Genomic DNA, 12,590 nt, shown 5'->3' on the forward strand with positions numbered 1-12,590 from the left:
CAGCTCAGTGACATGGGAAAGGCGTGTGCTTCAGGGCACGTTCAGTTTTTAAAGGGGTGGTGATATCATGGCTGCGTCATCAGGACGCTCCGCTGTGCAGGAGCGTCTCCGCCGATGAGAGACTGTATGTTGACTGTTCCCTGCTGAGGTGTGAAAATTGCAAAGCATCCTTGGAAATGGAGTTTGCAATGGACTCCCATTGTCTGTAAGCAGCATTTTGGCGCTATTCCTTTGCCTCGGGGGAAACAAAGGAAAAAGCACCTCGTTACATGTAGGCCTTCTTTGAGGCCCAACACCGGAAATGCACCGGTTTTAAAACGAAGAATAAGAACGGACCAGACATTTTGTATTGTAAGTTTTTGAAACCAAAATCTGATAAATGGAGGATCATACTTATTTAGAAAATCACAGGAGCGTGAAATGTCGTCGTCAAAGAAATGAAAACATGAATAAGCTAAATGAAATCGGGACAAGCAACGGCATAAAATGAAGATAAACCCAGATGGAAATCCCTGATGAGAGAAATGTTTGCAGACTGACGGCGAAGTTTCCTGTTTACTGCTGGACAGGTAATGTATACTTATTTTGCCCTGCTGGTAATGGTTCAAAACCTAGATGATGTACAATGTTTATTAGCAGTACATTAGTTTCTCTGAAAAGAAACAAACAAAATATTGCTGCTCGATACTGTTGCTATATAGTATTTATATAATTGTTCAGTAGTGTTGCTGATGTTTTCAGTAGCCTCTTTTATACAGAGAACCTGCATTATAACCGTAAAGAGGATCCAAGGGGAGGACATTTCTCTTCGTTTGAGAACGTTAAAAGTAAAGTTAGACTTTTCTGTCGGCTTCCTGACTCATTTTAAAAAGACGAGAGAAAGAGAGAGAGAGAGCAGCTGTGGTCGAGTGAGCTAGAGGGTGAATGAAGAGAGGGAGCGCTAATAACATTAGTGAGGAAGCCGGTGAATCAGATCGATAAACGTTATTTTCTGATTGTTTCACAGCAGTTAGCTTCTAAAGCACAAACACACCCACACACCTCTTAAACCCTGCAGCTGTGCACTGTGCCGCCTGATTTGGTCTGAATATGGGCTAAACAGAACAGCGAGGCGGATTACAGGCGCAGTATTCCCGCCTTGAACGGGCTGTGTAAAAGGGGCTATTGACTAACATTACACTAATAACACATCAAACTATACAGACTACAGTAATGTAAGCACAGAGCTGCTATATAAATACCACTTTGTGTTATATTGGCATTTTTAATATCGTGCAGAACAGGTAGGAATATGATAAAATAATTGTATAAATGATGTCACAAACCTCAGTCGCTTCAGTCCCTTCAGAGGGTTTCCAGCCTCTTCCCCTGCTTCCACGGTGCCAGTGTTTGCTCTTCTCCCTCGCCTGGCGCTGCCTGCAGCAGAACCGCTAACTCGCCCTCTTTCTCACCCTCTTCCTCCTCCTCTAACCTCTGGTACTTCCGCAAATGGATAATAAAATATGTAACGTTATCCTGCCAACGCTATCTCACTATCAATAATGCCTAACGTTAAAATAAAATAACGTAAGTTTTGTTTAGCATGACGTTGCTAATGTTAGCTTTTATTACCAAAACAATAAAACACTCATAATTGCTATCTTACTTGTAAGCTATAACCTATAGTATTATAGACTAAATAATTAAATACATCTTCACCTCATCGCTTGACTTGTTAGAAATGCTCGAAGTTGTCGTGGACGATGACATCTTCAGCAAATAGCTTCTTGTCCTTGAAGGCCACCGTAGCTTCTGGAATCTCTCCAAAGTCTTAGGGAGGGGAGGGGTGAGCGGCGGAGTGCTTCAATCTAGAACCTCACCGTTAGCGGCCGCTAAATACCACACATATTACACACTGGACCTTTAAGCCCACACAGTCTGTAAATAAGCTATTAATATTTAAAACCACGTCTATTCCTGACTGATTAGAACTTTAGTAATTAAGAATCATTAGACCTTATTAATTATGTTTTATACAGTGAAGATCAACACCTTCACTGTAAGATTTATCAGGTTTTAAGACAGGCCACAATGATGGTTACTGTACTCTTTTACTAGAAACATAAATGCATTCTAGTCAACAAAAATAATCAAGGCTATTTTATTTATATACATCTTTTATCTATGTATCCATATGTAAAATGACCTGAATACTCATCTATGAAAAATGTTAATATTATATATTAATATTATATTATATTAATGTTAATATTATTTAATTCCTGATTAAGAGGAAACTGACTACTCTTGCTGTTCTATTCTATCAAGGCGTTAACATATATTTAAATATTAAATAACACATGCACTTATCAACCCAGACAGATAAATAAAAGAGAGAGGGGAAATAATTCATTCAGACCTATTTTAAAATTGAACAAGGACCACTTGACCCATATTCAGCTCTGCTCCACTTTCATATGTCTGAAAAGCAAATTAAATTGTTTAGCAAACAAGACTGTTAATTAAACTACTATATTTAGCTGTTTGCCTTTATTAATGCATTTTAGTTTAATGCTACAGGAAAAACTATTATTACCTTTAAACTAAATAATTATTGTGTTGGTGGGCTTTAAAGGGTGAATTGGATGGTGTACTGCTTTGGGTTGGATGCCAGTTACGTCTCTAAGTGGAGGAGTTCAAGTATCTTGGGGTCTTATTAATAAGTGGAGGATATGATTGACAGGCATATCTGTGCAGCATCTACAGTTATGCAGCCTTCATACTGAGTCTGAGGGAGAAACTCCTGATTAACCAGTAGATTTACCCTCCAATCCTTACCTCTTTTCATGAAATGTAATCATTTGGTTTGGACATCTGATTTTAAAAAAATATCCGATTTTTTTCACATTTGTTTCTTTGATCATGACTTTGTGATAAACTATCACTTTTCATAAGAATTATCCATTTTTTTTCTTTTTTTTGACCCCCGCCCCCCCAAAAAAGCCTTACCATTTACCAACCTGAAAGGTTCAGTCTCTAAAATCTAGAAAGGAGGTGTTGTGTGTTTTGTTGCATATAACTTGCAATGTTTTCTGTATTTGCACCAGTTTCTTTAAACTGCATATGTGTTAGTTGAAATTGGTCAATGTGTTTGCAGTCTTTATTTCTACATGCGATATAAAGATGTTTTCTTCATTAACTTTGTCCATTACCTGTTTTAAAGTTGCATTACATTACACCTCCTCAGCCACTGTACTATGTAGCTCACTACCTACATTCAAAGACCAAGGTGTAATATAGAATTAGCATTACATGCACATCCAGTGTGGCAGTGAGTTTGGGTAGCAGCTTTGCCCTGTTTATTATTGGATTTGGGGAAGTTTAACCAAGACACAGAGCATTTGCTTGCACCTGTAATTAAGACAGTATTTTTGATCAAATCAAATAATTGTGATGGCACCATAAACAAAAAAGTAAAAAACATTAATTCATTCATTGCTACACCTTTGACACTTCTCTTCAATTTCCTTTGTCTTTTTTCATTTTATTTTTTGATTAATACCCCTCTACTGGACACTACATTATTTTTAAACCAAGCGTTATCATAGCAGCTGTTGGGGTCTTCATTTCTGTGTTAAAAACAAACAAAAAAACCCCACAGGTTTCCTTTCTGACATACTGTTAGAAGCAGTGGATGCAATGTGGCCCCATTGTCAGGGGAAGTGTTTCAGATGTTTTACCTTCACACTGGTGAAATGGTTATCAACATGCCATATGCACGTATCTACACAGAAGTGTTTTTATGTCTGTGTCCTGTTTTCTCACTCAGATCTAATTATACTCTTGGAGAAACAATGCCTTAATGGTAGCTGTTTTTTTTTAATTAATAATGTTTTAAAGCTAAAATCCACACAACATCTTTACAAAAATACTTATAAAAAAAAAAAAATTAACTCTGAAACAAAATCATGTCTTTTTCACCTTTCTTAAAACATCTAAGGATGTAAAGCCACTGATGAAAACCTGGTTTCAAATTTTGAATGTTTCTATAAGATTTAATATTTAAAGCTTAATTAGCAAAATAACAAAGGTTAGGGAAAAAAACCCCAATGTTGTTATTAATTACAGTCCAAAATTCAGACAGTCTGCTTCATCAAGACTGTGTGGGTGTGGTTTGATTAGATCGATTGACAGTGCTGACCACATAAGCCAAAAATTGTCATTGCATTTTTCTAAATCCTGATAGGTGTGTGAAAGTATGTAACATCACCTCAGCTAGTTCAAACCAGTGAGAATAGCACAGACAGAATCACAGTAGTAGCACAGAAGTACAGAAATCTTTCATGTAAAATAATCAAAACTGTTGTAACTTTGGCGGAAAGTTTTTCATGTAGGATCCCAACACTCACTGTAAGAATCTGATTGAGAAACTAGGATTTCAGGGTCTTTAAAGATCCTGCCCTGCAAAAAGTGTAGATAACATTTGCAGTATTTTTAAAGAGGGGCATATTATGCATATTTACAGATCTATATTTTTAATCCAGGGCTCTACTGGAATAACTTGCCATGATTTACAGTTCAAAGAACTCCTTATTTAACTCATACTGACCCTTTATGCAGCCCCTCAGTTAGGCCTCTGCCAGAAGCAGGCCGTTTTAGCTTCTGTTAGCCAGCTCCTGGAAGCTAGGCAGAAAAAAGTAGAAAAAACAGGCAAGGTAGAAAAAACCATTGCAAACAAAGCGTTCAGAGTACACTGAAGCCCTGGCTTATTGCAGGGAGCATTTCTACATATGTAAACCTCAAATTTTGGAATTTGTTGACCATGTACTATATAGATATCCAACATCATAATAGTATATAAATAACAGAAAACCACAAAAAGCATAATATGGCCCCTTTAATGTATCAGCCCATTACCACAGTTAACATAGTAAAAAAATTCAAGTACTCTTCTGGGAAGAATCCAAAATGGTAATATTTATTTTACCGGTTTTTTGTCCAAATGTCATCTGTTTGGCCAAATTCCACAGCTCATGGCATCCACAACAATCAGTCCGTCACTTCACAAAAGCACATTGTTTGTAAAATCCTGTTCTCTCTGTGACTGAACCCCGTCTGCATAATCAAGCTCACAGATCATTACCATGTGTGCCATATTACATTTCTGCCAAACCCCAATTAAGGGTAGGATTACCTATGCATGGCCAGCTTCATCCTAATTTTGGAAGTGTGGTGCATATCCATAAGCAGCCCACAGTTAATTTGAGCTTGAATCTAACATGAACCTGTATTTGCTTTTGCCATTGGAGCTGGCATTGCTAGTGCAGGCTGCATATTTACGGCTAGAAATCCCATGCTCCATTTATGACTGGTGGAAACTTTCTGCTTCTGAAACAGCAATTATCTTAAAACTTTCCTCCCATTTCAGTCTCAGTGCAGGACACATAATTGATTCCCATTAATTGCAGGTGCTGCTGCAACTGAGTTGTGCATAAAATTAGCGCTGCACTGTCCCCATCAGGAAATGTATCTTGCCATGATAGACAGTGAAGGTTGAATTAGGATTTTAAGAAGATGAAGAGCTCTGCACAAAACTCATTAAAAATAGTTAACAACTGACATTGCTTTATTAAACATGTGCTTACAGTACGCACACACATGCACACCACGCACGTCCAAAAGAAACACATTCACCCACCGCCACTCCAGGGACTTAATTATTGCCACATATGAGCAGAAGGAAGCTCCCTTATATTATTAACATAGTTTCATTTTCCTTTTAATATTCAAGAAAATCTTATTAAGGAAAAAAACTCCTTTGCTGAAAACAGAGAGGAGATCTTGATTAAATAAAAATATCTTTGTTCCTTTCCTGTCAGAGCGAAAGAGTGAGAAACGCGTTCAAATGATGAGGCTGGGAGGTTTAGCCTTTGAAGAAAAGACATATATTAATATTAACAAGACTCACCTTACCCTCCACCCTGACCTCTTATTCTTCTATAACACCTTTCACTCTTTATGCTTCTTTTCCTTTTTTCATTCCTACTTTTTTATTTATTGGCTTTCTCGAGTCATTAGTTCATACCTGTTTGCCTGTGGCACACAAGAGAAGCTCCTTTCGTTAATTACACTGTTGGTCTTTCATTCGCTCCCTCCGTGCTATTTCCCACATGACTTGTGACCCTGAAAGGAAGAAAAAATGAAGGACTTGTCTTAACATGCAGCATTTACAGCCGAGTGATGCCGTGTTTTCTGACTGCAGTAAGAGGCAGCTGGTGTGGATTTCAATCCAATATTCAATTGAAACAATATTCATGTGGTTCTATTTTCACTACTGCTTACACCTTTACACTTCTACCATCCACACCATTCAGCTACTAGACAGTATGTGCCACTGGACACTGATGCAAAGCATGGTCTTTTATACTCTCACAACGGATGTGGTACAAAGCAACCAAAGACCTGAGGAGATCCTTTAAACTTCCTCCGCCTGACTGAATCACTCTGATAAGCTTTGCAACAGGGAGACACTCTTTTTTTTTCTTATGTACCCAAACACAACTGAATATGTAATGAAATCACATCCATCTTGTACATATCTGGATCTTGTGTTTCATATTCTGTACGTTATATCATGGTATTTCATTCAACGTTTCACTTTTGAGCAACATAAAAAGGCTACACTGTCTAGTGCACAAAAGCCTGCAGGAAATAGTACGTTATGAATTATTTATATTGTGAATTGTTCATGAAATGACATCTCTTTTCATGTAAGGCATGTTATTTACATCATATAGCATACCTAATGACGGTGAGCCTTTGTACTCTCAGCACTAATTCTAACTTTTTTTTTTAATGTTGGTGCATAATATACTGTATCTGTACTGTCTATTGTGCACTCAAGTTACCTGAGGATATTCCTCTAACAAAGTTTTCTTACAGAAGTCAGTAGAAGTCAATACATTCTGCATACCTGCATGTATATAAAGCTACAGACAGCATGTGATGTCTAATGCACTGATGCGTGACATGACTCACATTGGACTAATAATGCCACTGCAGTTCATCAAATGTCATCCCATCAACTTATCAAGTGTGTAAATCAAGCTACCAGACTCTAGAAAACACTAATGGCAATCAAGGCTGCTCAATCCTCTAAATAATTTAAAATAAAAAACATTGTTTAGTAAATCTGCATCACTGTGTGTATTTTGACGGATTGCCATGTAGTTTATGCCATTGGGTCCCTTGGGGAGGAGGCCTAAAAGGTTGGGAAACATTGGTTTATGCCCTTCACAAAAATACCCTAAACATTTTTTTTATGAAATTATGATGGCGATGTGGCTTTAGGGATGGTGATGTTGGGTCTGTCAGTCCCCCAATTTGGTCCAGAATTAAATATCTCAACAATTATTAGATGGACTGCCATGAAATGTTAGAATTTCATGTCAACAAAGGTTATGAATCCTACCAAATTTGGTGGTCCTCTGACTTTTCCTGTAGTGCCACTAGCATGTCTTACTTATCCAGAGAAATAGCTTAATATCTATGAGATGGATTGGCACAAACTTCTCTAGCGCCACCATAAAATGTCTCATTTACTATGGAATGGATTACCATGAAATTTGGCACAGATATTCATGTTCCCTCAGGGTTAAATGCAGTAACTTAAGTGATACTTTAACTGCTTATATGGTGAAATTCCTGCACAACTCAAGAAATTCCCATCAGTGTCAGTTGTACTTTGTCTACAAGCTAATGAACATGGTAAACATTATACCTGCTAAACATCAGCATGTTAGCATTGTCATTGTTGTGTTATGTTGCCATACTAGCATTAGCATTTAGCTCAATGCCTTACTGTCTGCAAGTATGGACAGTCATTGCTTGTCCAGTGATGCGCTTACACGGTTGGTGCTTGATTGGTTGCATCTTTACGTGCAAATTGCTCAGTGCCTTTACATGCAAATGAAATAAAAAGGGGCATGCAAATAATGCAAACTACCCAAAATATGTCAAACCAAACAAACTGATGTGGCCCTTGCTGCAGGGTAGAGGCTGGTTTGCTATGAGAGGTGCATCTAAGCCAGAACTACTGAAAACAAGTACCTTTAGACAGGACCAAAAGAGCATGGAGTATATAGAGCAGCCAATTTTGGTTATTCGTCACGTTACAAAGGTATGTTAACTACACCTGTCAACATTCTACCAAAGTTAAATTTGCCTTTACACTTCTGAAAAGTCCTTGAAGTGAACAAAGTTTAGAACCCCTCTGTATAATTGGCAGTGTCTAAAAAAAATGATTTGTAGAGATTTACTGGGAAGTGTATATCTGTCCTACTAATTTCAAAGATTAATGCTTGGATTGATGACAGAACTAATTATTAACTAAGCTCAACTGTTACTGACACTTTGGTTCTTTCTTGGGAGGAATTTTCACCAACAGTAATAAAGTTGTTTAATTAATAACAATCACAAATTAGCTAACAACACCGAACACCTGAAATTAAATATAATATTGAATGATCTTAATTTTGTCCAGTGAAGTCGTTTACAACTCCGTGTTGTTTGGAGTGTTTAAACTATAAATACTAACCACTTCAGATTCTCCACTTCACTAACTCCACTACTGCTGCTGTTACCAGGCTGCTGCTAGTCAACAATACATACAGCTTGAAGTTGAGTGTTGCCAGATCATCAGGTGGAGTATTCCCCATATCCTGCTCTTTCACTCTTTATCATAATAGCACACTTTTTTGCAGGAAACATACAAACCTGGCAACTCTGCAGAGATCTTACTGTTAAAGGTGCATCATGTAAGAATTGAATTCAACAGAATGTGATGAAATAATAAAATGAGACCTTCCTCAACTTTCTCAGTTGTCTATAACAGCCTGTGGACTGAGTTCAACACAAAGTAAGCTAACATTACTGCAACGCATGTGAACTATATTCTGATATTGTGGTTTTAGTTGGCTAATGTTAGCACCTCTGCGCACTCACATTGATTGACTGATTGAAATTCTTTATTGACAATATAAAAGATATACAACATATATAACTAAATACATAATATATGCACAGCCTCAAACAGGAGGCATCATATATTTGTACAGTAGTTGTCAAAGGGATAAAACACAATAAAGCCCAAGAGCTTATTACCATTGTAGTCCTTTGGGTGTAGGATGCTGACTGCAGCTCACTTAACAGCCACCGATGTCATTAATGAGAAGGAATTTCTGATTCTTACATATTGCACCTTTAACATTACGTGGAATTAAAACGGCTAGATTGTTTGAAATGGGTAAAAATATTGTTAGGGACAATCCAGAACACTTTGATAGTGGTAGGGGCATGTCCCTACCATCAACACGCAAATCTGTGCCCATGTATCTTGGGATGTGTGGTGAGTTTCTCTCCACCTTGACCATCTGTCCACTTGAATGAAGGGAATCCAGAGTTGAGGTGTACTGGAGGGAAAAGCTAGAGAGAGAGAGATATAACATAATCCAAACTGAGATTGGTTGCTGTGTGATATCTTGTTTCTCAGCTCCAGAGTCTCAATCAATAGCTGCCAGTGAGGGAGAAGAAAGCTCTCTCTCTCTCTCTCTCTCTCTCTCTCTCTCTCTCTCTCACACACACACACACACACACACACACACACACACACACACACACACACACACACACACACATACACACACACACGCACGCACACACACCTGTCAGTGAGAAGGAAATGTTGAAGCTAATGAGAAAAGCTTTAAAACATCTTTCTGGCTGTCCTCTTCTGGGACACGTGGACACACTAATCTACCTTCCTACTTTCCTCTTCTCAACAGAGCAACACAGCACAGAACTCCATATATTATAAAGCACAAGATGTGTATTCAATCTTCATAACCAGGCTGCCCACGGTAGAATTATTCACATGTAACTCTCAAGAAATTGACATCTTGGTGTGTGATTGAAGCTTGTGCGGAATCTCCATTTGGCAGAAGAAAGAAAATTCACAACCTTATTATTTGCAGGGGATGTGAAAAGAAGGCTTGAACTAATACAATCCTTCAGATAAACACAGTAGCTGACAACAGCAGCAACTGGGGACTATGTAAGAAACCTTGTACAGATAAAGTCTCTATGACTAGAATTGTTGTCTCCAGATTCAGCATCTCGGAGAGTGGACAGTTTGCCGCAGTGACACAAGAAGAATAGGTTTAAATGAGTAGAATCGATGGTCCAACAGAAATTACAAGTCTTTTTCGTAGTGAAAAATCATAGCCACAAGCCAGAAAGCATTCTTGTTCAAAGTCTGTGGTTATTCATGTGTTGTGTGTGTCACAGGTTATTGTCTGACTGTTACAGCTTGTCTACACAGGAGGCTTTTCACCTGTGTTTTACTGGTGTCTGTGTCATGCTTTTTTTCTTCTGTTTTGTATGCTGCAGCAGAAAAACAAAAAAAGAAGCTTTTGGAAACCTATTGAACATAACAATGATCAGTTGTCTCTCTGTGTCATTTTTTAATCACTCTCTTGTTCTGTTCTACATTGGATCACACAGATCTGGTGCCCAAAAGCAGACTTAGGAGGCAGAATAGATGTCATCTTTAATTGGTTAGTATAGATGGCAATGAGTTGGCAGGCAGACCAGGCAAACAAATCCACATGACTGGGGCACATATGCAGGCTAGTTATAAGACAGGCAGATGGTCATCTGAACAATGCAGTCCAAAATATAGGTGGGATCACCAGGAGAATGTAGCTGTCCTGTATATAGTGTACTGTTCACTGAGACTAAGTGTGAATGGTACACCATGAAGCAGAGAGCGATCCAGAGAACGTTCTGGCAGTGTGTGAAGACACCAGCAGAGAGCCACGCCAGCTTCACTGCAGAACAGATAAACAGACATTAGTGCTGACGACCCAATTACCTGCAGCTGCGACTGCAGCACCAGCCAGCTACAGCTGCATGCCAGCCCAGACAGATGCACCACACCCCTCTGCCACAGTCACATCTCCCCTCGTTGCATCTCACAGGTTCTCTGTGGGTTTGAGGCTGAGTGAGTGCTATAAATTTTGTCACTGAAAAGCAAAATGAAAAATATTGTTTACATATTTTTTTCCATGACAAATATGAAACGATAACTAAAAGATTATCTTGATAAACCTTGGACAAAAAGAAAAAAAACAACAACACATTTTTGTGTTTCCTGTGGCTGTCAGCTTTTAAAAAACCTGTCTAGTTCTGTCTCACGTATTCTGAACTCATACCAAAGTGCTTATTGCCAGACCTCTTTAAGTTGACAGATGCGACTAATTGGCATTCAATTAAAGTGAGTATTTGCCATGCAATTAAGTATAGCTGCGTTTACCACCAAGTTTCCTTCACGAAGCAGAGGCAGCCGTGTGGGTCAAAGTACCATTACAGGGCTCATTATTCAAAACCTTGATTTCTAATTAAAAATGCACAAACAAGGAAAAGCAGAGCAAGAGATGGACACAGGTTACAAGCAGCCTTATACCATGAAGCCTGCACCGTATTTACACAGCCACTATTCCAAATCAACATGATACCAGCGAGGCACATGCTCAATGAACTCATTTGATTACATTTGGCATGTCAGCATTGTAAAATCCAAACCTATTTTTTAAAATCCTTACATATGAGGTGTTTCCATTATTTCGTTTACCTGAGTTTACATTAGGGTGTGTTTAGTGTCCAGTTAATATGAGCATCTCTCCCCAAACCTCTGATTTTTGGACGACAAGATACAACTGCGTTAAAAAACTAATTCAAGCACAAGGAGGGAGCGGGGGAGGCACAGCCTGGCCTTCAAGTCCTCGGAAGGGTATACCGTGTCCTTCGGAGGATGCAGCCTGTGAATAGAGAATGGAGCTTTTGTCTCTTTAGACACAAACATACAAAGACAAGCACACACTTTCACATTTTTGAATCTATACATAGCACAGCAAGAGTATACATAAAACATCAGTGTCATTAAAAATTACAAAAAGACACTGAGTAATACAGGATGTGTGATCATCTTTCACAATTTCACAGTTCCTTCTCTCACCAATCTCTTGTATGAGGGCTGGAAGTAACATAAATTAATTGATAAAAATTGAGTTGCTGAAAATGCATGTGAATTGAAGAACTGAAGGGTAAATTGTCAAGTAATTTAATTAATTTAAAGCTGATTTGATTAAAACAGTCGTGATATAATGAAAACAAAGCCATTTTTTAAAATCATTTTCCCTGTCTTACATTCATCATTCATCATTCACATGATCATTTATCATTTACAGTAAACAAGTTTTGTTTGTAAAATATCAACCAAAAACCATGTCCACTGACTAACTGATCAAGTTTTTGGCTCTCAACTTGCAGGCCTGGCCTGCTCGTGAGTGGTCAAGATACACTAGTAAACAAATACAATGTGTACTGAGAGATGCAGACTTGCTGTAAACGGTAAATGTCAGTTGGGTATTGTGAATGATGAATGGCAGACAGTAACACAGCCCAGTTGATTATCAGAGCAACACTGTTTCAAATCAAATGTCAATCAAGTTTATCAAATCAATTTATAATTTATCACTCTATTTTTCAATTCA

At 38.1% G+C, this 12,590-nt stretch overlaps 1 long non-coding RNA gene across 1 annotated transcript; it reads right to left on the reverse strand.

Moving 5' to 3' along the window:
* Positions 1-4,545: 4,545 nt before the first annotated feature.
* Positions 4,546-9,561, reverse strand: LOC122979259. Its single transcript, XR_006402828.1, has 3 exons — positions 9,344-9,561; positions 6,065-6,162; positions 4,546-4,662 (listed from the first exon to the last, which is right to left on the reverse strand). It is a non-coding gene; the product is annotated as an uncharacterized LOC122979259 (long non-coding RNA).
* Between the last annotated feature and the right edge of the window lie 3,029 nt (positions 9,562-12,590).

Source organism: Thunnus albacares, chromosome 3, assembly GCF_914725855.1.
Source record: "Thunnus albacares chromosome 3, fThuAlb1.1, whole genome shotgun sequence".
In the NCBI taxonomy this organism is placed as follows: Eukaryota; Metazoa; Chordata; class Actinopteri; order Scombriformes; family Scombridae; genus Thunnus; species Thunnus albacares.